The sequence below is a fragment of the Octopus bimaculoides genome, chromosome 23, assembly GCF_046866305.1.
Source record: "Octopus bimaculoides isolate indiv1 chromosome 23, ASM4686630v1, whole genome shotgun sequence".
Classification (NCBI taxonomy): Eukaryota; Metazoa; Mollusca; class Cephalopoda; order Octopoda; family Octopodidae; genus Octopus; species Octopus bimaculoides.
In genome coordinates this window covers 20,868,819-20,894,691 of record NC_142950.1, presented here as the reverse complement: position 1 = coordinate 20,894,691, position 25,873 = coordinate 20,868,819, and the positions used below count along the sequence as shown (strand labels likewise).

The following is a 25,873-nucleotide window of genomic DNA, read 5'->3' as shown; positions in this document are numbered from 1 at the left end:
TAGATAGATAGATAGATAGACAGACACACAGACACACAGATAGAAAGATAGATAGGTTTCTTTATTAGCCACACAGGGCTCAACACAGAGGGGACAAAATACAAATGTAGAGTTTTTCTTTTCGAGGGGGTCGAAATCAAAGCAGAAAAAAAAAACAAAAGTGGGGACAACGATGAAAAGAAAAAAAAAAAATAAAAAAAAAAAAAAAACATCGCAAAACGTTTGGGGTATTTACAAAAAATACGAAATAATACAAAAAATTCCCAATAAATGGGGAGGTTATCCGTGGAAAGAAAAACCTACGAAAAGACCACGGTAACCTCGGTCTTTAGCGTCACAGTTTGTTAAATAAAATTTCTCTGTTTACAAAATTTTAAAACGTTTTATAGAATCATGGTCAAGGTGGCTTCGTCATTTATACGTGCCATTCTTGCTACATGTATCCATCTTTTTTCGAAACATTTGCTAGACAACACTTGCCTCTCTACTCTCACCTTCCTTTTCAAGTGATACTTGAAAAAGTTGATGAGAGATTGACCAGAGAGGAAAGTATTTGTCTCTAATCCTTTCAGACGCGTCCACCAGATGCATTCTTTGGCCATAGCCACAAGTACGATAAATACAGCTCTTCCTTCCCGTTTAAAGGAAGGAGGCGTGACGATATTGACGATAGACTCGGTTGATAAACCGACTCGTCCCACACGCGACAGCAGTCGTTCGACATAAGCCCACAGCTCCGAAATGGTTGGACACTGCACGAGTGCGTGCAGAACGGTTTCATCGCTCTGACCGCATCTCGGGCAGGTCGGCCCCACATTTCGCGAGCCGTGTCTATAGAGCTTATCCCGAACGGGTAGCGCCTCTCGGTAACACTGCCAGGCCAGGGATCTCTGGAAGTTGTCCATAGGTCCCGGCCCGAAAGTCGTCCTGAACAGGCGGGTCAGGTATTCCTCGTCGACGCCCAGGTTCGCCCCGAGATCGTCGTCGTACCTGCCCTCCACTAATCCCCTATAGAATGACTTCGTTGTGATGCAGCCGCTCAAGGTCGACCCGGGACGGCAAAGTTGTTGCAGAGCAACGCGACACTCACGGTGCCATTCGCCATTCCTCGGCCTCTTTTTGATCCACGACTGCAGCTCGGTCATGGAGACGAGCTGCGGGAAAGCGCGTCGCACAAACGGCGACCACACCTGCTCACCGTCGTCTACGTAGAGCCGGAGATGTCGCAGTCTCAGCGCATGTCTGCGCATCATCAACCACGGCATGCCCAGCCCTCCTTTCAGCGGGTGTTGGCAACAAACGGATCGCCTCACCATCGGAACGCTTCCTTTCCACAAAAAGCGGAAGAGGATGCGCTCCATTTCGGTGATGGCGCGATCGGGACAAGGCACGACGGTCAGGCGGTATTCGATGACGGACGCGATGTACGCGTTCGCTACCTCCGCCCGACCTTTTAGGGACAGCTTCCTCTCGGACCATTGCCGGCAGAGAGTGGCCACCCTACTCGTTATCTCGTCCCAGTTCTTTCCGTTTGCAGGTCCGGACCGAACCAGACTCCGAGCAACTTGACCGGACCGTCCGTCCAGCGTCCCACTACTGAGGCGCTGCCGGACGGTATGGGCTTGCTTCTCCAGGTGCCGAGCAGCAAACCCACCGACTTATCCCGGTTGATTTTCGCTCCCGTCACCGCTTCGTAGTCTTTCAGCGTCTCGCCGACAAGCTCGATGTGCTCGTGGCTAGACGCTATGACGGTGACGTCGTCCGCGTATGCCGACACGCTCGTCCCGCACCCCAGTTCTCGCGGGATGCCCCTCAGCGTCGCCAGCTTCCGCAGTAGTGGCTCGAGAGTCAATACGTACAGGAGCGGCGACAGGGGGCATCCCTGACGAACCGAACGTGCAATGTCGAAGGGTCCCGATAGACGTCCATTGACGCGAACAACCGAACGGATGCCTGTGTACAAGGCAGCCATCCAGCCGCGGAAAACGGGACCGAAGCCGGCCGCTTCGAGGACGGCCTCCAAGTATCGATGGTCTACCCTATCGAAAGCTTTGGATTGATCCAAATTGATCAGGGCCCCACCCATGCCAGGTTCCTTAACTACCCTCTCTATGATGTAGCGCATCAGATGGAGGTTGTCATGGATGCTCCGGCCCGGCACGGCGCACGTCTGCTCCGTGCCGACCAGTTTCTCGATGACAAGCGCCAACCGCTTGGCTAACACCTTGGCCAAAATTTTCATGTCTGCATTGAGCAGAGTGATGGGCCTAAAGTTATCTATGGCGTCCCCCTTGTTTGGATCTTTCTTCAGCAGCGTTACCGCTCCTCGGCTCACAAAACCGGGAATGCTCCCGTTCTGCTGCCAGTTGCAGTACACGACCGCCAAGACTTCTCCAAACAAGTCTGGCATACAGTTGTAAAGCTCGTAGGGCAGACCATCCAAACCCGGAGATTTGTCCGTCGAGCAACCCGCCATCGCGTCCCTCACCTCCTCCGCCGTGATGACCCCTTCGCAGCACTCCGCCTCTCTTGCCGAGAGTCGTGGCAAGCTGTGCAGGTAGGCACTAAAGTCCACCCTGCCTTCTCGCTCGCCACTCCTCCCGAAAAGTCGGGCAAAATGCCGCTGAAACGCCTCGCACATCTTGCTCGGCTCGAGCAATTCGCGCCCCTGTTCGTCTACCAGAGACCGGATGGTGGCTCTGTTACCCCGCTGCGCCTCCGCCACCCGGGCCTCTCGTGCGGCTCCAACACCTTCATTCCTCAGAGCACGCATCCTTGCCCTGACAGCACACCCTTCGTGTTTAGCATTGAAGTGTTGGTCGAGGGCCAACCTCGCCGCTAAAACGTCGGATGCGATGCCACTTCGCAATGCCTCTTCTAACTTTATCACTAGCTCCCCCTCTTCTCTGTTCCTCTCTACAGCTAGTGCCCTGCTATACCTTATTGTTTCCGCCCTCACTGCTCTCTTGAGGGCAAACCACCATTTGTTGTTGACGATGGCTCCCGTCAAAGCCCTCTTTACTAACGTGCTAATCCGGTCTCTGAAAACCTGTCTCGACGGGAAAGACGCGTTTAGTTTCCAGTAACCGGGACCCTGCCTATGTGCCTTATCTAAGTCTAGCGTACACGTCACAAGTTTGTGATCCGTGTAGCTGACTATGTGGAACTGTGGACATCCTAAACTATCTCTATCTCTTGTCCTACACACTATCCTATCTAGATACGATCTCGACGACCCAATGCGGTTGCTCCAAGTCCACGTTGGCACATTTGGGTGGTCGAGTCGGTACCTGTCAGACAACTGGAAGCGTCTGAGCAGGTCTATGAGGCCTTTGCATCCCCTTCTACTTTTGTCACTCCCCACGTAGTCTAGATGCGTGTCCAAGGTAGCATTCCAATCCCCCACTAAAAGTAAGGGACGAGACGTTCCCAGGAATACTTCTAGACGTCGAAAGAAGTCTGACCGACCTGTTAAAGGAGGCACATAAACTGCCAGCAACCGAAAAGCGCCTCCATCGCTGCCGTCCACATCTAGGACAACCAGTCTACCCTCCGGGTCCGTAAATATCGTCTTTACTTGGAGATCCAGACTCTTGCGAAAAAGAACCGCCGTGCCACTACCGCCCATCCTCGGCAGACAGGGAGAAAAATAAATGTTAAACTGTCCGCCAAACATGGACTTTAGGGCCCGCGGTTCATGGAGTCTGGTCTCACTAATGGCTATGATATCCAAATTGTGTGACTTGATGTCATTTAAGAGGTACCCTTGTTTCCAAGGGGACCCTAAGCCACGCACATTCACACAACCAATCTTCACCATGATTCTATTTATACGTGTGCTTTAAAGCACAAAACAAAAGAACAGAGTGTTACTTGCCGTTAGAAAGTTTTGTTTCCTCCTTGGATTTTTCACCAAGGAGGCTATTGTACAATTTCTTGCACAAATATTTCTGGAATCCCCCTACCGAGTTGGGGTAGAGGGATTTTATTGTGTTGTGTAATGCTGGTGTTACATGAATAATTTTAATGTGTTTTGGCGGTGTTGTACGTGGGTGGTTGTTGGTTTTGATGTCGTTATTTGTGATGTTTGTTTTAGAGTTGATGTAATTCATCAACTCTGTGTTTGTACTGTCTATTGCTGTTAGCATTGTTTTTTTTATATTACTATTGGTGTTAGTAGTATTTTCGGGAGATGTGAATCTCCCTGCTTTGTTTGTGTTTGCATTTTGTTTTGTTTTCTTCTTACTGCGCTTCCTCTTTCCTTTCGTAGCTATTTTCCACTCCTCCCCACTCTCTTCATCGGATGATGGGAGATCTGAGGAGTCAGAAAGAGGTAACGGCAAATTTTGTGCGTCTGTGTGTGTTTCTGTGAATGTTTGTGTTGCTGTTTTTATTGATGTTGGCTGATTGTTATTTGTGTGTGGTGTATGTGATATGGGGGAGGGAGAGGCAGTCTTGGAATTTTCTTTTTTTTCTTCTGTTTTTGCAGTTTCTGTTGTCTTTTCTGTTGTGGTTATTGCTGATATTTCTGTTGTTGTTTTTTGCGTTGCTGGTGGTGTTGGCAGTAAGGTTTTTCTGTTCGGGGTATTTGGTAGTTGCTTCTGTTGTTGTTGTTGTTGTTGTTGTTGTTGTTGTTGTTTTTGTTTAGCGGCCAGAGGGCAGTCCTTTTTCAGATGTGCTTCGCTGTTGCATAGGTAACAGCGAGGTCGCCTGCCCTCTACCACCACATACAGCTTGTGGTCCTCTGCCAATCTAATGTTTGGAGGAATTTTCTGTGAAGCCTCCTCCGTGATGTGGAGAAGGATTTCCAGATTTTTCCCTCCCCAGTTCTTTTCCTCTCCGACCGTAATCTCCAAAATATTTGCCTCCTCCATTTCCAGGCACACGGCCGATATCAGCCATTGGGTGTCCACCTCCGATGGCACATTTTTTATCATAACTTTGGTCACTCTCTGTCCTAGATAACTCGGTATCATTACCAAGTCATCTGTGCGGAGAGAGAGTGTCGAAAATTGTTTAGCTAAATTTTCATCCAGAAACCTTACTTGCACCGTTCCAAATTTCCTTCCCCAGGTGACATGATTCTGATAAGGCCAAATTTTTCTAAGACAAACTTCAATTTTATCTGTGCTAACATTTTCTACACGTCTGGTTTTTGTGTTTACCAGTTTATAAATGATGCACTTTTTGTTTTTCATTTCTATAATATCTTTTGGGATGTTAATTCTGACATCATCTCCTTCTTTCGTAAGAAGGGATTTTGTGTCTTTTATTTGTTTTTGTGTGAATGTCACTGTTGTTCTTTTTTCCTTTAGAGCATTTGCGAAATTTGTTTTTGTTGTGCTGGCGGACATGTTCTTCTGGATATTTTTCTTTATGTTGGTGTATGTACTGCCTGGTTCAAAGGTGGTGGTAGTGGCAGCAGAGTTTGTTGAACAGGTGATGGTGTCATTGCTGACGGCCGATAACTTTACTTCCTTGTTGTTGCTGTTGTTGTTGTTGTTGTCGTTGTTGCTGTTGTTGTTGTTGTTGTTGTTGTTGTCGTTGGTGGTGGTGATGATGGCGTCAGCAGCAGTGGTGCTTACGTCAGAGACATTTGTGACGGTTTTCACGCATGGTTTTGTAACCTTGGTTACAGTTTTGTTTTTGTTGTTGGTGTTGGTGGTGGTGGTGGTGGTGGTGGTGGTGAGAGGGCTGTTAGTAGCTGTACTCACAGTCTTTGTGACGTTTATAGCAACTGCGTTCGTGTCACTGCATGAGCACGCGCTATTCTGTTCTTTTTTCTCTTCTGGCATCTGAAGCCTCGGGAAATGCTTGTCAAAAGAACAAGACAAGCGTTCCAAAATTATGTTTCTCGACATTTTTCAAATGTCAAGAAGGAAATTTTTGTATTTTGCTAGGGCCGAAACTGCCCCTGGGGGTCAATTCCTGCCCTTGAAAATACACACAAATGAAGCCTAGGTGCTTCGCAACAAAATTATTTAAAAATTCCAACAAAATGTGGACAGTAAAAGGTCAAATAAACGTTTACCTTCGCAGCCGATGTGACAGCACGTCCGTGAGAAGAGATAGATAGATAGATAGATAGATAGACAGACACACAGACACACAGATAGATAGATAGATAGGTTTCTTTATTAGCCACACAGGGCTCAACACAGAGGGGACAAAATACAAATGTAGAGTTTTTCTTTTCGAGGGGGTCGAAAACAAAGCAGAAAAAAAACAAAAGTGGGGACAACGATGAAAAAAAAAAAAAAAAAAAAAAAAAAACTTCGCAAAACGTTTGGGGTATTTACAAAAAATACGAAATAATACAAAAAATTCCCAATAAATGGGGAGGTTATCCGTGGAAAGAAAAACCTACGAAAAGACCACGGTAACCTCGGTCTTTAGCGTCACAGTTTGTTAATTAAAATTTCCTTGTTTACAAAATTTTAAAACGTTTTATAGAATCATGGTCAAGGTGGCTTCGTCATTTATACGTGCCATTCTTGCTACATGTATCCATCTTTTTTCGAAACATTTGCTAGACAACACTTGCCTCTCTACTCTCACCTTCCTTTTCAAGTGATACTTGAAAAAGTTGATGAGAGATTGACCAGAGAGGAAAGTATTTGTCTCTAATCCTTTCAGACGCGTCCACCAGATGCATTCTTTGGCCATAGCCACAAGTACGATAAATACAGCTCTTCCTTCCCGTTTAAAGGAAGGAGGCGTGACGATATTGACGATAGACTCGGTTGATAAACCGACTCGTCCCACACGCGACAGCAGTCGTTCGACATAAGCCCACAGCTCCGAAATGGTTGGACACTGCACGAGTGCGTGCAGAACGGTTTCATCGCTCTGACCGCATCTCGGGCAGGTCGGCCCCACATTTCGCGAGCCGTGTCTATAGAGCTTATCCCGAACGGGTAGCGCCTCTCGGTAACACTGCCAGGCCAGGGATCTCTGGAAGTTGTCCATAGGTCCCGGCCCGAAAGTCGTCCTGAACAGGCGGGTCAGGTATTCCTCGTCGACGCCCAGGTTCGCCCCGAGATCGTCGTCGTACCTGCCCTCCACTAATCCCCTATAGAATGACTTCGTTGTGATGCCGCCGCTCAAGGTCGACCCGGGACGGCAAAGTTGTTGCAGAGCAACGCGACACTCACGGTGCCATTCGCCATTCCTCGGCCTCTTTTTGATCCACGACTGCAGCTCGGTCATGGAGACGAGCTGCGGGAAAGCGCGTCGCACAAACGGCGACCACACCTGCTCACCGTCGTCTACGTAGAGCCGGAGATGTCGCAGTCTCAGCGCATGTCTGCGCATCATCAACCACGGCATGCCCAGCCCTCCTTTCAGCGGGTGTTGGCAACAAACGGATCGCCTCACCATCGGAACGCTTCCTTTCCACAAAAAGCGGAAGAGGATGCGCTCCATTTCGGTGATGGCGCGATCGGGACAAGGCACAACGGTCAGGCGGTATTCGATGACGGACGCGATGTACGCGTTCGCCACCTCCGCCCGACCTTTTAGGGACAGCTTCCTCTCGGACCATTGCCGGCAGAGAGTGGCCACCCTACTCGTTATCTCGTCCCAGTTCTTCTCCGTTTGCAGGTCCGGACCGAACCAGACTCCGAGCAACTTGACCGGACCGTCCGTCCAGCGTCCCACTACTGAGGCGCTGCCGGACGGTATGGGCTTGCTTCTCCAGGTGCCGAGCAGCAAACCCACCGACTTATCCCGGTTGATTTTCGCTCCCGTCACCGCTTCGTAGTCTTTCAGCGTCTCGCCGACAAGCTCGATGTGCTCGTGGCTAGACGCTATGACGGTGACGTCGTCCGCGTATGCCGACACGCTCGTCCCGCACCCCAGTTCTCGCGGGATGCCCCTCAGCGTCGCCAGCTTCCGCAGTAGTGGCTCGATAGTCAATACGTACAGGAGCGGCGACAGGGGGCATCCCTGACGAACCGAACGTGCAATGTCGAAGGGTCCCGATAGACGTCCATTGACGCGAACAACCGAACGGATGCCTGTGTACAAGGCAGCCATCCAGCCGCGGAAAACGGGACCGAAGCCGGCCGCTTCGAGGACGGCCTCCAAGTATCGATGGTCTACCCTATCGAAAGCTTTGGATTGATCCAAATTGATCAGGGCCCCACCCATGCCAGGTTCCTTAACTACCCTCTCTATGATGTAGCGCATCAGATGGAGGTTGTCATGGATGCTCCGGCCCGGCACGGCGCACGTCTGCTCCGTGCCGACCAGTTTCTCGATGACAAGCGCCAACCGCTTGGCTAACACCTTGGCCAAAATTTTCATGTCTGCATTGAGCAGAGTGATGGGCCTAAAGTTATCTATGGCGTCCCCCTTGTTTGGATCTTTCTTCAGCAGCGTTACCGCTCCTCGGCTCACAAAACCGGGAATGCTCCCGTTCTGCTGCCAGTTGCAGTACACGACCGCCAAGACTTCTCCAAACAAGTCTGGCATACAGTTGTAAAGCTCGTAGGGCAGACCATCCAAACCCGGAGATTTGTCCGTCGAGCAACCCGCCATCGCGTCCCTCACCTCCTCCGCCGTGATGACCCCTTCGCAGCACTCCGCCTCTCTTGCCGAGAGTCGTGGCAAGCTGTGCAGGTAGGCACTAAAGTCCACCCTGCCTTCTCGCTCGCCACTCCTCCCGAACAGTCGGGCAAAATGCCGCTGAAACGCCTCGCACATCTTGCTCGGCTCGAGCAATTCGCGCCCCTGTTCGTCTACCAGAGACCGGATGGTGGCTCTGTTACCCCGCTGCGCCTCCGCCACCCGGGCCTCTCGTGCGGCTCCAACACCTTCATTCCTCAGAGCACGCATCCTTGCCCTGACAGCACACCCTTCGTGTTTAGCATTGAAGTGTTGGTCGAGGGCCAACCTCGCCGCTAAAACGTCGGATGCGATGCCACTTCGCAATGCCTCTTCTAACTTTATCACTAGCTCCCCCTCTTCTCTGTTCCTCTCTACAGCTAGTGCCCTGCTATACCTTATTGCTTCCGCCCTCACTGCTCTCTTGAGGGCAAACCACCATTTGTTGTTGACGATGGCTCCCGTCAAAGCCCTCTTTACTAACGTGCTAATCCGGTCTCTGAAAACCTGTCTCGACGGGAAAGACGCGTTTAGTTTCCAGTAACCGGGACCCTGCCTATGTGCCTTATCTATGTCTAGCGTACACGTCACAAGTTTGTGATCCGTGTAGCTGACTATGTGGAACTGTGGACATCCTAAACTATCTCTATCTCTTGTCCTACACACTATCCTATCTAGATACGATCTCGACGACCCAATGCGGTTGCTCCAAGTCCACGTTGGCACATTTGGGTGGTCGAGTCGGTACCTGTCAGACAACTGGAAGCGTCTGAGCAGGTCTATGAGGCCTTTGCATCCCCTTCTACTTTTGTCACTCCCCACGTAGTCTAGATGCGTGTCCAAGGTAGCATTCCAATCCCCCACTAAAAGTAAGGGACGAGACGTTCCCAGGAATACTTCTAGACGTCGAAAGAAGTCCGACCGACCTGTTAAAGGAGGCACATAAACTGCCAGCAACCGAAAAGCGCCTCCATCGCTGCCGTCCACATCTAGGACAACCAGTCTACCCTCCGGGTCCGTAAATATCGTCTTTACTTGGAGATCCAGACTCTTGCGAAAAAGAACCGCCGTGCCACTACCGCCCATCCTCGGCAGACAGGGAGAAAAATAAATGTTAAACTGTCCGCCAAACATGGACTTTAGGGCGCGCGGTTCATGGAGTCTGGTCTCACTAATGCCTATGATATCCAAATTGTGTGACTTGATGTCATTTAAGAGGTACCCTTGTTTCCAAGGGGACCCTAAGCCACGCACATTCACACAACCAATCTTCACCATGATTCTATTTATACGTGTGCTTTAAAGCACAAAACAAAAGAACAGAGTATTACTTGCCGTTAGAAAGTTTTGTTTCCTCCTTGGATTTTTCACCAAGGAGGCTATTGTACAATTTCTTGCACAAATATTTCTGGAATCCCCCTACCGAGTTGGGGTAGAGGGATTTTATTGTGTTGTGTAATGCTGGTGTTACATGAATAATTTTAATGTGTTTTGGCGGTGTTGTACGTGGGTGGTTGTTGGTTTTGATGTCGTTATTTGTGATGTTTGTTTTAGAGTTGATGTAATTCATCAACTCTGTGTTTGTACTGTCTATTGCTGTTAGCATTGTTTTTTTTATATTACTATTGGTGTTAGTAGTATTTTCGGGAGATGTGAATCTCCCTGCTTTGTTTGTGTTTGCATTTTGTTTTGTTTTCTTCTTACTGCGCTTCCTCTTTCCTTTCGTAGCTATTTTCCACTCCTCCCCACTCTCTTCATCGGATGATGGGAGATCTGAGGAGTCAGAAAGAGGTAACGGCAAATTTTGTGCGTCTGTGTGTGTTTCTGTGAATGTTTGTGTTGCTGTTTTTATTGATGTTGGCTCCTTGTTATTTATGTGTGGTGTATGTGATATGGGGGAGGGAGAGGCAGTCTTGGAATTTTCTTTTTTTTCTTCTGTTTTTGCAGTTTCTGTTGTCTTTTCTGTTGTGGTTATTGCTGATATTTCTGTTGTTGTTTTTTGCGTTGCTGGTGGTGTTGGTAGTAAGGTTTTTCTGTTGGGGGTATTTGGTAGTTGCTTCTGTTGTTGTTGTTGTTGTTGTTGTTGTTGTTGTTGTTGTTGTTTTTGTTTAGCGGCCAGAGGGCAGTCCTTTTTCAGATATGCTTCGCTGTTGCATAGGTAACAGCGAGGTCGCCTGCCCTCTACCACCACATACAGCTTGTGGTCCTCTGCCAATCTAATGTTTGGAGGAATTTTCTGTGAAGCCTCCTCCGTGATGTGGAGAAGGATTTCTAGATTTTTCCCTCCCCAGTTCTTTTCCTCTCCGACCGTAATCTCCAAAATATTTGCCTCCTCCATTTCCAGGCACACGGCCGATATCAGCCATTGGGTGTCCACCTCCGATGGCACATTTTTTATCATAACTTTGGTCACTCTCTGTCCTAGATAACTCGGTATCATTACCAAGTCATCTGTGCGGAGAGAGAGTGTCGAAAATTGTTTAGCTAAATTTTCATCCAGAAACCTTACTTGCACCGTTCCAAATTTCCTTCCCCAAGTGACATGATTCTGATAAGGCCAAATTTTTCTAAGACAAACTTCAATTTTATCTGTGCTAACATTTTCTACACGTCTGGTTTTTGTGTTTACCAGTTTATAAATGATGCACTTTTTGTTTTTCATTTCTATAATATCTTTTGGGATGTTTATTCTGACATCATCTCCTTCTTTCGTAAGAAGGGATTTTGTGTCTTTTATTTGTTTTTGTGTGAATGTCACTGTTGTTCTTTTTTCCTTTAGAGCATTTGCGAAATTTGTTTTTGTTGTGCTGGCGGACATGTTCTTCTGGATATTTTTCTTTATGTTGGTGTATGTACTGCCTGGTTCAAAGGTGGTGGTAGTGGCAGCAGAGTTTGTTGAACAGGTGATGGTGTCATTGCTGACGGCCGATAACTTTACTTCCTTGTTGTTGCTGTTGTTGTTGTTGTTGTCGTTGTTGCTGTTGTTGTTGTTGTTGTTGTTGTTGTCGTTGGTGGTGGTGATGATGGCGTCAGCAGCAGTGGTGCTTACGTCAGAGACATTTGTGACGGTTTTCACGCATGGTTTTGTAACCTTGGTTACAGTTTTGTTTTTGTTGTTGGTGTTGGTGGTGGTGGTGGTGGTGGTGGTGGTGAGAGGGCTGTTAGTAGCTGTACTCACAGTCTTTGTGACGTTTATAGCAACTGCGTTCGTGTCACTGCATGAGCACGCGCTATTCTGTTCTTTTTTCTCTTCTGGCATCTGAAGCCTCGGGAAATGCTTGTCAAAAGAACAAGACAAGCGTTCCAAAATTATGTTTCTCGACATTTTTCAAATGTCAAGAAGGAAATTTTTGTATTTTGCTAGGGCCGAAACTGCCCCTGGGGGTCAATTCCTGCCCTTGAAAATACACACAAATGAAGCCTAGGTGCTTCGCAACAAAATTATTTAAAAATTCCAACAAAATGTGGACAGTAAAAGGTCAAATAAACGTTTACCTTCGCAGCCGATGTGACAGCACGTCCGTGAGAAGAGATAGATAGATAGATAGATAGATAGACAGACACACAGACACACAGATAGATAGATAGATAGATAGATAGATAGATAGATAGATAGATAGGTTTCTTTATTAGCCACACAGGGCTCAACACAGAGGGGACAAAATACAAATGTAGAGTTTTTCTTTTCGAGGGGGTCGAAATCAAAGCAGAAAAAAAAACAAAAGTGGGGACAACGATGAAAAGAAAAAAAAAAAAAAAAAAAAAAAAAAAAAAACAAAAAAAACATCGCAAAACGTTTGGGGTATTTACAAAAAATACGAAATAATACAAAAAATTCCCAATAAATGGGGAGGTTATCCGTGGAAAGAAAAACCTACGAAAAGACCACGGTAACCTCGGTCTTTAGCGTCACAGTTTGTTAAATAAAATTTCTCTGTTTACAAAATTTTAAAACGTTTTATAGAATCATGGTCAAGGTGGCTTCGTCATTTATACGTGCCATTCTTGCTACATGTATCCATCTTTTTTCGAAACATTTGCTAGACAACACTTGCCTCTCTACTCTCACCTTCCTTTTCAAGTGATACTTGAAAAAGTTGATGAGAGATTGACCAGAGAGGAAAGTATTTGTCTCTAATCCTTTCAGACGCGTCCACCAGATGCATTCTTTGGCCATAGCCACAAGTACGATAAATACAGCTCTTCCTTCCCGTTTAAAGGAAGGAGGCGTGACGATATTGACGATAGACTCGGTTGATAAACCGACTCGTCCCACACGCGACAGCAGTCGTTCGACATAAGCCCACAGCTCCGAAATGGTTGGACACTGCACGAGTGCGTGCAGAACGGTTTCATCGCTCTGACCGCATCTCGGGCAGGTCGGCCCCACATTTCGCGAGCCGTGTCTATAGAGCTTATCCCGAACGGGTAGCGCCTCTCGGTAACACTGCCAGGCCAGGGATCTCTGGAAGTTGTCCATAGGTCCCGGCCCGAAAGTCGTCCTGAACAGGCGGGTCAGGTATTCCTCGTCGACGCCCAGGTTCGCCCCGAGATCGTCGTCGTACCTGCCCTCCACTAATCCCCTATAGAATGACTTCGTTGTGATGCAGCCGCTCAAGGTCGACCCGGGACGGCAAAGTTGTTGCAGAGCAACGCGACACTCACGGTGCCATTCGCCATTCCTCGGCCTCTTTTTGATCCACGACTGCAGCTCGGTCATGGAGACGAGCTGCGGGAAAGCGCGTCGCACAAACGGCGACCACACCTGCTCACCGTCGTCTACGTAGAGCCGGAGATGTCGCAGTCTCAGCGCATGTCTGCGCATCATCAACCACGGCATGCCCAGCCCTCCTTTCAGCGGGTGTTGGCAACAAACGGATCGCCTCACCATCGGAACGCTTCCTTTCCACAAAAAGCGGAAGAGGATGCGCTCCATTTCGGTGATGGCGCGATCGGGACAAGGCACGACGGTCAGGCGGTATTCGATGACGGACGCGATGTACGCGTTCGCCACCTCCGCCCGACCTTTTAGGGACAGCTTCCTCTCGGACCATTGCCGGCAGAGAGTGGCCACCCTACTCGTTATCTCGTCCCAGTTCTTCTCCGTTTGCAGGTCCGGACCGAACCAGACTCCGAGCAACTTGACCGGACCGTCCGTCCAGCGTCCCACTACTGAGGCGCTGCCGGACGGTATGGGCTTGCTTCTCCAGGTGCCGAGCAGCAAACCCACCGACTTATCCCGGTTGATTTTCGCTCCCGTCACCGCTTCGTAGTCTTTCAGCGTCTCGCCGACAAGCTCGATGTGCTCGTGGCTAGACGCTATGACGGTGACGTCGTCCGCGTATGCCGACACGCTCGTCCCGCACCCCAGTTCTCGCGGGATGCCCCTCAGCGTCGCCAGCTTCCGCAGTAGTGGCTCGAGAGTCAATACGTACAGGAGCGGCGACAGGGGGCATCCCTGACGAACCGAACGTGCAATGTCGAAGGGTCCCGATAGACGTCCATTGACGCGAACAACCGAACGGATGCCTGTGTACAAGGCAGTCATCCAGCCGCGGAAAACGGGACCGAAGCCGGCCGCTTCGAGGACGGCCTCCAAGTATCGATGGTCTACCCTATCGAAAGCTTTCGATTGATCCAAATTGATCAGGGCCCCACCCATGCCAGGTTCCTTAACTACCCTCTCTATGATGTAGCGCATCAGATGGAGGTTGTCATGGATGCTCCGGCCCGGCACGGCGCACGTCTGCTCCGTGCCGACCAGTTTCTCGATGACAAACGCCAACCGCTTGGCTAACACCTTGGCCAAAATTTTCATGTCTGCATTGAGCAGAGTGATGGGCCTAAAGTTATCTATGGCGTCCCCCTTGTTTGGATCTTTCTTCAGCAGCGTTACCGCTCCTCGGCTCACAAAACCGGGAATGCTCCCGTTCTGCTGCCAGTTGCAGTACACGACCGCCAAGACTTCTCCAAACAAGTCTGGCATACAGTTGTAAAGCTCGTAGGGCAGACCATCCAAACCCGGAGATTTGTCCGTCGAGCAACCCGCCATCGCGTCCCTCACCTCCTCCGCCGTGATGACCCCTTCGCAGCACTCCGCCTCTCTTGCCGAGAGTCGTGGCAAGCTGTGCAGGTAGGCACTAAAGTCCACCCTGCCTTCTCGCTCGCCACTCCTCCCGAACAGTCGGGCAAAATGCCGCTGAAACGCCTCGCACATCTTGCTCGGCTCGAGCAATTCGCGCCCCTGTTCGTCTACCAGAGACCGGATGGTGGCTCTGTTACCCCGCTGCGCCTCCGCCACCCGGGCCTCTCGTGCGGCTCCAACACCTTCATTCCTCAGAGCACGCATCCTTGCCCTGACAGCACACCCTTCGTGTTTAGCATTGAAGTGTTGGTCGAGGGCCAACCTCGCCGCTAAAACGTCGGATGCGATGCCACTTCGCAATGCCTCTTCTAACTTTATCACTAGCTCCCCCTCTTCTCTGTTCCTCTCTACAGCTAGTGCCCTGCTATACCTTATTGCTTCCGCCCTCACTGCTCTCTTGAGGGCAAACCACCATTTGTTGTTGACGATGGCTCCCGTCAAAGCCCTCTTTACTAACGTGCTAATCCGGTCTCTGAAAACCTGTCTCGACGGGAAAGACGCGTTTAGTTTCCAGTAACCGGGACCCTGCCTATGTGCCTTATCTAAGTCTAGCGTACACGTCACAAGTTTGTGATCCGTGTAGCTGACTATGTGGAACTGTGGACATCCTAAACTATCTCTATCTCTTGTCCTACACACTATCCTATCTAGATACGATCTCGACGACCCAATGCGGTTGCTCCAAGTCCACGTTGGCACATTTGGGTGGTCGAGTCGGTACCTGTCAGACAACTGGAAGCGTCTGAGCAGGTCTATGAGGCCTTTGCATCCCCTTCTACTTTTGTCACTCCCCACGTAGTCTAGATGCGTGTCCAAGGTAGCATTCCAATCCCCCACTAAAAGTAAGGGACGAGACGTTCCCAGGAATACTTCTAGACGTCGAAAGAAGTCTGACCGACCTGTTAAAGGAGGCACATAAACTGCCAGCAACCGAAAAGCGCCTCCATCGCTGCCGTCCACATCTAGGACAACCAGTCTACCCTCCGGGTCCGTAAATATCGTCTTTACTTGGAGATCCAGACTCTTGCGAAAAAGAACCGCCGTGCCACTACCGCCCATCCTCGGCAGACAGGGAGAAAAATAAATGTTAAACTGTCCGCCAAACATGGACTTTAGGGCCCGCGGTTCATGGAGTCTGGTCTCACTAATGGCTATGATATCCAAATTGTGTGACTTGATGTCATTTAAGAGGTACCCTTGTTTCCAAGGGGACCCTAAGCCACGCACATTCACACAACCAATCTTCACCATGATTCTATTTATACGTGTGCTTTAAAGCACAAAACAAAAGAACAGAGTGTTACTTGCCGTTAGAAAGTTTTGTTTCCTCCTTGGATTTTTCACCAAGGAGGCTATTGTACAATTTCTTGCACAAATATTTCTGGAATCCCCCTACCGAGTTGGGGTAGAGGGATTTTATTGTGTTGTGTAATGCTGGTGTTACATGAATAATTTTAATGTGTTTTGGCGGTGTTGTACGTGGGTGGTTGTTGGTTTTGATATAGTTATTTGTGATGTTTGTTTTAGAGTTGATGTAATTCATCAACTCTGTGTTTGTACTGTCTATTGCTGTTAGCATTGTTTTTTTTATATTACTATTGGTGTTAGTAGTATTTTCGGGAGATGTGAATCTCCCTGCTTTGTTTGTGTTTGCATTTTGTTTTGTTTTCTTCTTACTGCGCTTCCTCTTTCCTTTCGTAGCTATTTTCCACTCCTCCCCACTCTCTTCATCGGATGATGGGAGATCTGAGGAGTCAGAAAGAGGTAACGGCAAATTTTGTGCGTCTGTGTGTGTTTCTGTGAATGTTTGTGTTGCTGTTTTTATTGATGTTGGCTCCTTGTTATTTATGTGTGGTGTATGTGATATGGGGGAGGGAGAGGCAGTCTTGGAATTTTCTTTTTTTTCTTCTGTTTTTGCAGTTTCTGTTGTCTTTTCTGTTGTGGTTATTGCTGATATTTCTGTTGTTGTTTTTTGCGTTGCTGGTGGTGTTGGTAGTAAGGTTTTTCTGTTGGGGGTATTTGGTAGTTGCTTCTGTTGTTGTTGTTGTTGTTGTTGTTGTTGTTGTTTTTGTTTAGCGGCCAGAGGGCAGTCCTTTTTCAGATGTGCTTCGCTGTTGCATAGGTAACAGCGAGGTCGCCTGCCCTCTACCACCACATACAGCTTGTGGTCCTCTGCCAATCTAATGTTTGGAGGAATTTTCTGTGAAGCCTCCTCCGTGATGTGGAGAAGGATTTCCAGATTTTTCCCTCCCCAGTTCTTTTCCTCTCCGACCGTAATCTCCAAAATATTTGCCTCCTCCATTTCCAGGCACACGGCCGATATCAGCCATTGGGTGTCCACCTCCGATGGCACATTTTTTATCATAACTTTGGTCACTCTCTGTCCTAGATAACTCGGTATCATTACCAAGTCATCTGTGCGGAGAGAGAGTGTCGAAAATTGTTTAGCTAAATTTTCATCCAGAAACCTTACTTGCACCGTTCCGAATTTCCTTCCCCAGGTGACATGATTCTGATAAGGCCAAATTTTTCTAAGACAAACTTCAATTTTATCTGTGCTAACATTTTCTACACGTCTGGTTTTTGTGTTTACCAGTTTATAAATGATGCACTTTTTGTTTTTCATTTCTATAATATCTTTTGGGATGTTAATTCTGACATCATCTCCTTCTTTCGTAAGAAGGGATTTTGTGTCTTTTATTTGTTTTTGTGTGAATGTCACTGTTGTTCTTTTTTCCTTTAAAGCATTTGCGAAATTTGTTTTTGTTGTGCTGGCGGACATGTTCTTCTGGATATTTTTGTTTATGTTGGTGTATGTACTGCCTGGTTCAAAGGTGGTGGTAGTGGCAGCAGAGTTTGTTGAACAGGTGATGGTGTCATTGCTGACGGCCGATAACTTTACTTCCTTGTTGTTGCTGTTGTTGTTGTTGTTGTCGTTGTTGCTGTTGTTGTTGTTGTTGTTGTTGTTGTCGTTGGTGGTGGTGATGATGGCGTCAGCAGCAGTGGTGCTTACGTCAGAGACATTTGTGACGGTTTTCACGCATGGTTTTGTAACCTTGGTTACAGTTTTGTTTTTGTTGTTGGTGTTGGTGGTGGTGGTGGTGGTGGTGGTGGTGAGAGGGCTGTTAGTAGCTGTACTCACAGTCTTTGTGACGTTTATAGCAACTGCGTTCGTGTCACTGCATGAGCACGCGCTATTCTGTTCTTTTTTCTCTTCTGGCATCTGAAGCCTCGGGAAATGCTTGTCAAAAGAACAAGACAAGCGTTCCAAAATTATGTTTCTCGACATTTTTCAAATGTCAAGAAGGAAATTTTTGTATTTTGCTAGGGCCGAAACTGCCCCTGGGGGTCAATTCCTGCCCTTGAAAATACACACAAATGAAGCCTAGGTGCTTCGCAACAAAATTATTAAAAAATTCCAACAAAATGTGGACAGTAAAAGGTCAAATAAACGTTTACCTTCGCAGCCGATGTGACAGCACGTCCGTGAGAAGAGATAGATAGATAGATAGATAGATAGACAGACACACAGACACACAGATAGATAGATAGATAGATAGATAGATAGCTAGATAGATAGATAGATAGATAGACAGATACACAGACACACAGATAGATAGATAGATAGATAGATAGATAGATAGATAGATAGATAGATAGACAGACACACAGACACACAGATAGATAGATAGATAGATAGATAGATAGATAGATAGATAGATAGATAGATAGATAGACAGACACACAGACACACATATAGATAGATAGATAGATACATTTCTTTTATTAGCCACACAGGGCTCAACAAAGATGGGACAAATACAATGAAGAGTTTTTCTTTTGGGGAGGGGGAAGGGAAAAAGAGAGAAAAAAAAGTAGGGGTGTGTCGATCAAAAGGGATCGTAGAAAGGGAAAAAGGGGGGGAGTTCGATCAAAAGGGATCGAGGTAAAAAAAAAAAATAAGCGATCAATAGGGATCGTGTATCACAGTAATGTTCTCGTGTAAAAAGAGAGGAGGACAGTTTAGCTTTATCCGTGGAAAGAAAAGCCTACGGAAAAGACCACGGTAATCTTGGTCAATATTGTCATTGCAGAAACTATAACAGTAAGTGACTCTCTTTTGCCTTTTTGTTTTTTGTCTGGATTTTTTTTTACTCCTTTATAGTGTTATGCTCAAGGTGGCTCCGTCATTCACACGTGCCATCCTTGCTACATTCACCCATCTTTTTTTTTGAAGCATTCACTAGACAAGACTTCCCTTTCTGCTCTCACCTTCCTCTTCAGGTGATACTTGAAGAAGTTGATGAGAGATTGCCCAGAGAGGAAAGTCTTTGTCTCTAGACCTTTCAGACGCGTCCACCATACACATTCTTTCGCCATAGCCACAAGTACGATGAAAATAGCTCTTCCTTCCTTAAAAGAAGGAGGCGCGACAATATTCACGATAGACTCGGCTGATAGACTGACTCGTTCCACACGTGATAGCAGTTGTTTGACGTAAGCCCACAGCTCGGAAATGGTGGGACATTGTACGAGTGCGTGCAGAACGGTTTCGTCGCTCTGCCCGCATCTCGGACAGGTCGGCCCCGTGTTTCTCGAGCCATGCCTGTAGAGCTTATCCCGAACGGGTAGTGCTTCTCGATAGCACTGCCAGGCCAGGGATCTCTGGAAGTTGTCCATAGGTCCCTGCCCGAAGGTCGTCTTAAACAAGCGGGTCAGGTATTCCTCGTCGACGCCCTGGTTCGCCCCGAGATCGTCGTCGTACCTTCCCTCCACTAATCCACTATAGAATGCATTAGTTGTGATGCAGTCGCTCAAGGTTGACCCGGGTTGTTGAAGTTGCCGGAGAGCAACGCGACACTCGCGGTGCCATTCGCCCTTCCTCGACCTCTTCTTGATCCACGATTGCAGTTCGATCGTGGAGACGAGCTGCGGGAAAGCGTGCCGCACAAACGGCGACCACACCTGTTCACCGTTGTCTACGTAGAGCCGGAGATGTCGCAGTCTCAGCGCGTATCTGCGCATCATCAACCACGGCATGCCCAGTCCTCCTTTTAACGGGTGTTGGCAGCAAACGGGTCGCCTAACCATCGGAACGCTTCCTTTCCACAAGAAGCGGAAGAGGATGCGCTCCAGCTTGGTGATGGTAGGGTCGGGACAAGGAACGATGGTTAGGCGGTAGTAGATGACGGACGCGATGTACGTGTTCGCCACCTCCGCCCAACCTTTTAGGGACAGCTTCCTCTCCGCCCATTGCCGGGCTAGAGTGGCCACCCTTCTCGTTATCTCGTCCCAGTTCTTCTCCATTTGGAGGTCCGGACCAAACCAGACCCCGAGCAACTCAACCGGACCGTCAGTCCAACGTCCCACGACGGAGTCGCTGCTTGACGGAATGGACTTTCTTCTCCAGGTGCCGAGCCGCAAGCCCACTGACTTATCCCGGTTGATTTTTTCTCCCGTTACCGCTTCGTAGTCTTTCAGTGTCTCGCCGACAAGCTCGATGTGCTTTTGGCTAGACGCTATGACGGTGACGTCGTCCGCGTATGCCGACACGCTCGTCCCGCATCCCAACTCTCGCGGGATGCCCCTCAGCGTCGCCAGCTTCCGCAGTAGTGGCTCGAGAGTCAATACGTACAGGTGCGACGAGAGGGGGCATCCCTGACGAACCGAATGTGCAATGTCGAAGGGTCTTGATAGGTGCCCATTGACGCGAACTACCGAACGGATGCCTGTGTACAAGGCAGCCATCCAGCCGCGGAAAATGGGACCAAAGCCGGCCGCCATGAGGACAGCCTCCAAGTATTGATGGTCTACCCTATCGAAAGCTTTCGATTGATCTAAATTGATCAGGGCCCCACCCATGCCAGGTTCCTTAACTACCCGCTCTATGATGTAGCGCATCAGATGGAGGTTGTCATGGATGCTCCTGCCCGGCACGGCGCACGTTTGCGCCTTGCCGATCAGTTTCTCGATGACAAGCGCCAACCGCTTGGCTAACACCTTGGCCAAAATTTTCAGGTCTGCATTGAGCAGAGTGATGGGCCTAAAGTTATCTATGACGTCCCCCTTGTTTGGATCTTTCTTCAGCAGCGTTACGGCTCCTCGGCTCACAAAACCGGGAATGCTCCCGTTCTGCTGCCAGTTGCAGTACACCACCACCAAGACGTCTCCAAACAAGTCTGGCATACAGTTGTAAAGCTCGTAGGGCAGACTATCCAAGCCCGGAGATTTGTCCCTCGAGCATCCCGCCATCGCGTCCCTCACTTCCGCCGCCGTGATGGTACCTTTGCAGCACTCCGCCTCTCTTGCCGAGAGTCGTGGCAGGCTGTGCAGGTAGGCACTGAAGTCCACCCTGCGTTCTCGCTCGCCACTCGTCCCAAACAGTCGAGTAAAGTGCCGCTGAAAGGCCTCACACATTTTGCTTGGCTCGAGCAGTTCGCGCCCCTGTTCGTCCACCAGAGACCGAATGGTGGTTCTGTTGCCCTGTTGCGCCTCCGCCACCCAGGCCTCTCGCGCGGCTCCAACACCTTCGTTCCTTAGAGTACGCATCCTAGCCCTGACAACGCACCCTTCGTGTTTGGCGTTGAAGTGTTGGTCTAGGGCCAACCTCGCTGCCAAAACGTCGGATGCGATGCCACTTCTAATTGCCTCTTCTAGTTTCTTAACTAGCTCACCCTCTACTCTGTTTCTGTCTATGGTTAGTGCTTTGCTATACCTAATCGCTTTTGCTTTTATTGCTCTCTTGAGGGCAAACCACCATTTGTTATTGATGATGGCTCCCGTCAAAGCCCTCTTTACTAACGTGCTAATCCGGTCTCTGAAAACCTGTCTCGACGGGAAAGACGCGTTTAGTTTCCAGTAACCGGGGCCCTGCCTATGTGTCTTATCTAAGTCTAGCGTACACGTCACAAGTTTGTGATCCGTGTAGCTGATTATGTGAAATTGTGGACACCCTATGCTATCTCTATCTACTCTCCTACACAGTACTCTATCTAGATACGATCTCGACAACCCGATGCGGTTGCTCCATGTTCACGTTGGCGCATTCGGGTGGTCGAGTCGGTACCTGTCAGACAGTTGAAAGCGTCTGAGCAGGTCTTTGAGGCATTTGCATCCCCGTCTATTCCTATCTCTGCCCACGTAGTCTAGCTGCGTGTCCAAGGTAGCATTCCAATCCCCCACTAAAAGTAAAGGACGAGACGTTCCTAGGAATACTTCTAGACGTCGAAAGAAATCCGCCCGACCTGTTAAAGGTGGTGCGTATACTGATATGAGTCGAAAAGCACTCCCATCGCTGCCACCGACATCCAGAACAACCAATCTACCCTCCGGGTCTATGAATACTGTCTTTATTTCGAGATCCAGACTCCTGCGAAAGAGTACCGCTGTGCCACTACCGCCCATTCTCGGCAGACAGGGAGAAAAATAAATGTTAAACTGTCTGCCAAATATGGACGTTAGAGCCCGCGGATCATGGAGTCTGGTCTCGCTTATGGCTATGATTTCTAGTTTGTGTGACTTTATGTCGTTTAGGAGGTACCCTGGTTTCCAAGAGGACCCCAAGCCACGCGCATTTACACAACCAATCTTGAGCATAATTTTGATGTGAGTGTTAAAGTTTTAAAGAGAGTCACTTACCGTTTGAGAGTTTTTGTGTCTCCTCTTTCGGGTTTTCTTCGAGGAGATCGCTGTATAGCTTTTTCGCCAGGTATTTTTGGCATTTGCCAACTGCCTTGGGAAAAATTGATTTTAGTGTGTGGTGCAGGGTTGGTGTTATGTGTAGAATTTTGATGTGTTCTGGCGGTGTTGTGTACGGGTGGTTGCTGGTTTTTATGTCTTTGTTTGTTATGTTTGTTTTTGTGTTGATGGCAGTGAGCATTGTGTGTGTGTTCACTTTTGGGGTTTTGTTGCTTGTGTTGTTGTTGTGTGTGCTTGTGTTGGTGTCTGGAGTGTTTTCGGGAGTTGTGTATCTCCCTGCTTTGTTGGTGTTTGCTTTTCTTTTTTTGCTCCTCTTCCTCCTTCCTTTTTGGGCTATTTGCCATTCCTCATTACTTTCGTCTTCCGACGAGAGTTCTAAGGAATCGGAAGGGGGTAGGGGCAAATTGTGAGCGTTTGTGTGTGTTTGTGTGAGTGGTTGTGTTGCTGTTTTTGTTGGTGTTGGCTGCTTGTTATTTGTGTGAGGTGTATGTGATGTGGAGGAGGGGGAGACAGTCTTGGGATTTTCTTTTTTTTCTCCTGCTTCCTCACTTATTGTTTTTGCAGTTGCTGTTGTCTTCTCAGTTGTCGGTGTTGCTTGTATTTCTCTTGTTTTGATTGTTGATGGCGGTGTTGGTAATAGGGGTCTTTTCGTGGGTTTTGGTGGTTGCCCTTGTTGCTTTTTTTGGTTCGCGGCAGTTGGGCAACTATCCTTGAGGTGTGCCTCGCTGCCGCATACATAACAGCGTGGCCGCCTTCCTTCCACCACTACATATAACTTGTAGTCCTTTGCCAGTTGGATGTCTGTGGGGATCTTTTGGCACTCCTCTTCAGTGATGTGGAAGAGGACTTCGATTTTTTTTCCTCCTTCCCAGTTTTTCTCCTCTGCAGTAGCAATTTCTAATATATTTGCCTCCTCCATTTCAAGGCATATAGCACCTATTATCCACTGCGTCTCCACTTGTGAAGGGACATTCTTTACTGTCACCTTCGTCACTCTCTGTCCAAGATAACTCGGTATCATCACGAAGTCATCTGTGTGGAGAGAGAGTGTCGAAAATTTCTTCGCTAACTCTTCGCTCTGAAAGCGTACTTGGACCGTGGCGAACTTGCGTCCCCAAGTAACATGGTTTTGAAAGGGCCATATGGGTTTGAGACAAAGTTCAATTTTTTTGGTGGAGAAATTCTCCAGTCGCTTGGTTTTCGTGTTGATAAGTCTGTATGATATGTGCTTCTTGTTTGTGTTTTCGATGATTTCTTTTGGTATGTGTATTTGTACAGTGTCACCTTCTTTCGTGAGAAGGGATTTTGTATCATTGATTTGTTTTTGGGTGAATGTTAATATTGTTCTTTTTTCTTTAGTTGCATCGGCAAAATTTGTTTTTGTGGTGCTGGCAGATATGTTGTTTGTGGCGTTTGTGGTGTTGTTTATCTTGTTCATCTTGTAGTTGTTGATGGTGGTGTTGACAGTGGTGTTTGTACTGCCAAGTTCAAAGGTGGTAGTAGTGGCAGCAGAGTTTGTCGAAGTAGTGGTGGTGTTGGTGTTGAAAGCCGGTGTCCTGTTGTTGTTGCTGTTGTTGTTGTTGTTGTTGTTGTCACTGGTGGTAGCAGTGGTGAAGACAGTGGTCGAGTTAGCAAGGACATTTGTGTCGTTGTCGTTGTTGTTGTTGTTGTCTAGGCGGCGAGCTGGCAGAAATGTTAGCACACCGGGCAAAGTGCTTAGTAGTATTTCGTCTGCCACTACGTTCTGAGTTCAAATTCCGCTGAGGTCGACTTTGCTTTTCATCCTTTTGGGGGTCAATAAATTAAGTACCAGTTACGCACTGGGGTCGATGTAATCGACTTAATCTGTTTGTCTGTCCTTGTTTGTCCCCTCTATATTTAGCCCCTCATGGGCAATAAAGAAATAAGATAGATAGTTAGATAGATAGATAAATAGATATAGTCATATGTGCATACATATATGAAAGGGTACCCAAAAGAAACTAGAATTTTGCAATATTAAATTATTCACTTAGTTTTACATGTTCCCCTTCAAAGTATTCTCTACTTGAAGCATTTTCCTCCTGCTCAAAGCAGTTCTGAAATTCTTGTGAAGTGATACTTTTAACACCTCTGCTGTTATTTTCTTCAACTCTACAAAACGTTTGCCTTTAAGAACTTCTTTCATTCAGGAGAACAAAAAAAATGTCGCAGGGAGCAAGATCAGGTGAATAGGGAGGCTGGGTAAGCAGGGTCATGCCATTTTTGGCAAAAATTGTCTCATACTGAAGGCAGTGTGCGCAGGTGCATTGTCATGATGAAACCATCACTCTCCACTTTGCCACAGGTCAGGGCGTTTTCATCTCACCACACCTCATAAATGCTTCAGAATTGCTAAGTAAAATGTCTGGTTTGCAGTTTGACCACGAGGAACAAATTTTTTGTGGACGATTCCTTTCGCATCAATGACACAGATCAGCATTGTCTTGACATTGGACTTCACTTAGAATGATTTTTCTCGGTGGGGTGACATTGAAAGCTTCCATTGACTTGATTACTGCTTCATCTCCGGGTCACACCTGTTACACCAGCTTTTGTCAACAGTGATGACCTTCAGAAAAAGGTTCGGATCAACTTCCAACTGTTCTTTCAGTTCCTGATACATTCAGTCATAAATGTTATTGATCTTCCGTGAGCAAGTGAGGCACAAATTTTGCTGTAACACTTTTCGTTTGCAATTCCTCACTCAAAATTCTTTAATAGGAGCTCCAGGAGACCAGTCTTATCAACAAGTTCGTCAATTGTTCAGCAATGGTCCTTCAAGATCAATTCATGGATTTTCATGGCGTTTTTATTTGTTCGGGAAGTCGATGGTCACCTTGAACAAAGTTGGTCTTTAAGTGAGAAGTGACAGTTCCTAAAGTGTGAAAACCACGTGTAAACTTCTGTTTTGCTCATAGCAGCATCCTTGAAGCATGAAAACTATTTCAGCCACCGTATTCCCCAGTAGAAAACAGAATTTCATGGAGCAGAAGAGAACCACTGCAAAACAAAAATGCATCACATGGCAGTATGACTCCACTGCACAATATCAGTTGGCAGACTGATGCCTGAGGGTCATGTCAAGTGACTTCTAGAAGCAGAAGCCTGAACTACAACAGGCTTTCACACAGAGAACATTTCTGGTTACTTTTGGGTGCCCCTCGTATATACATATGTGTTTCTGTATGTATTATATATTGGAGCAATCTCGTGTATAACCAACAGAAATTGCAAAGATAATCTGGAACTCGACTGATGAAAGAAAACTCCGAATGACCTGTCCTTGTTTTCTTTGTATCGTCCATCTGGATGTTTTGTTGTCCCTTTCTTGTATCACCTAACTGTCTGGATATTTTGCGTTCTTGTCCCATTTTGTATTATATATATATATATATATATATA

General features: G+C 47.7%; 1 protein-coding gene across 5 annotated transcripts in view; it reads left to right on the top strand.

The window, feature by feature from the left end:
* LOC106883007 (beta-1,3-galactosyl-O-glycosyl-glycoprotein beta-1,6-N-acetylglucosaminyltransferase 3) overlaps positions 1–25,873 on the top strand; it is a 63,110-nt gene that overhangs the window by 8,006 nt on the left and 29,231 nt on the right. For 2 of the 5 annotated variants that reach the window (XM_089340691.1, XM_089340692.1), the window contains exon 1: positions 18,015–18,857. The exons of 1 other annotated variant lie outside the window; for it this stretch is intronic. The gene's annotated coding sequence lies outside the window, so the exon portion shown is untranslated. Of the gene's footprint in view, positions 1–18,011; positions 18,858–25,873 lie in introns of those variants that run through there. 2 more of the 5 variants (XM_089340690.1, XR_016238141.1) reach the window with 2 other exon arrangements.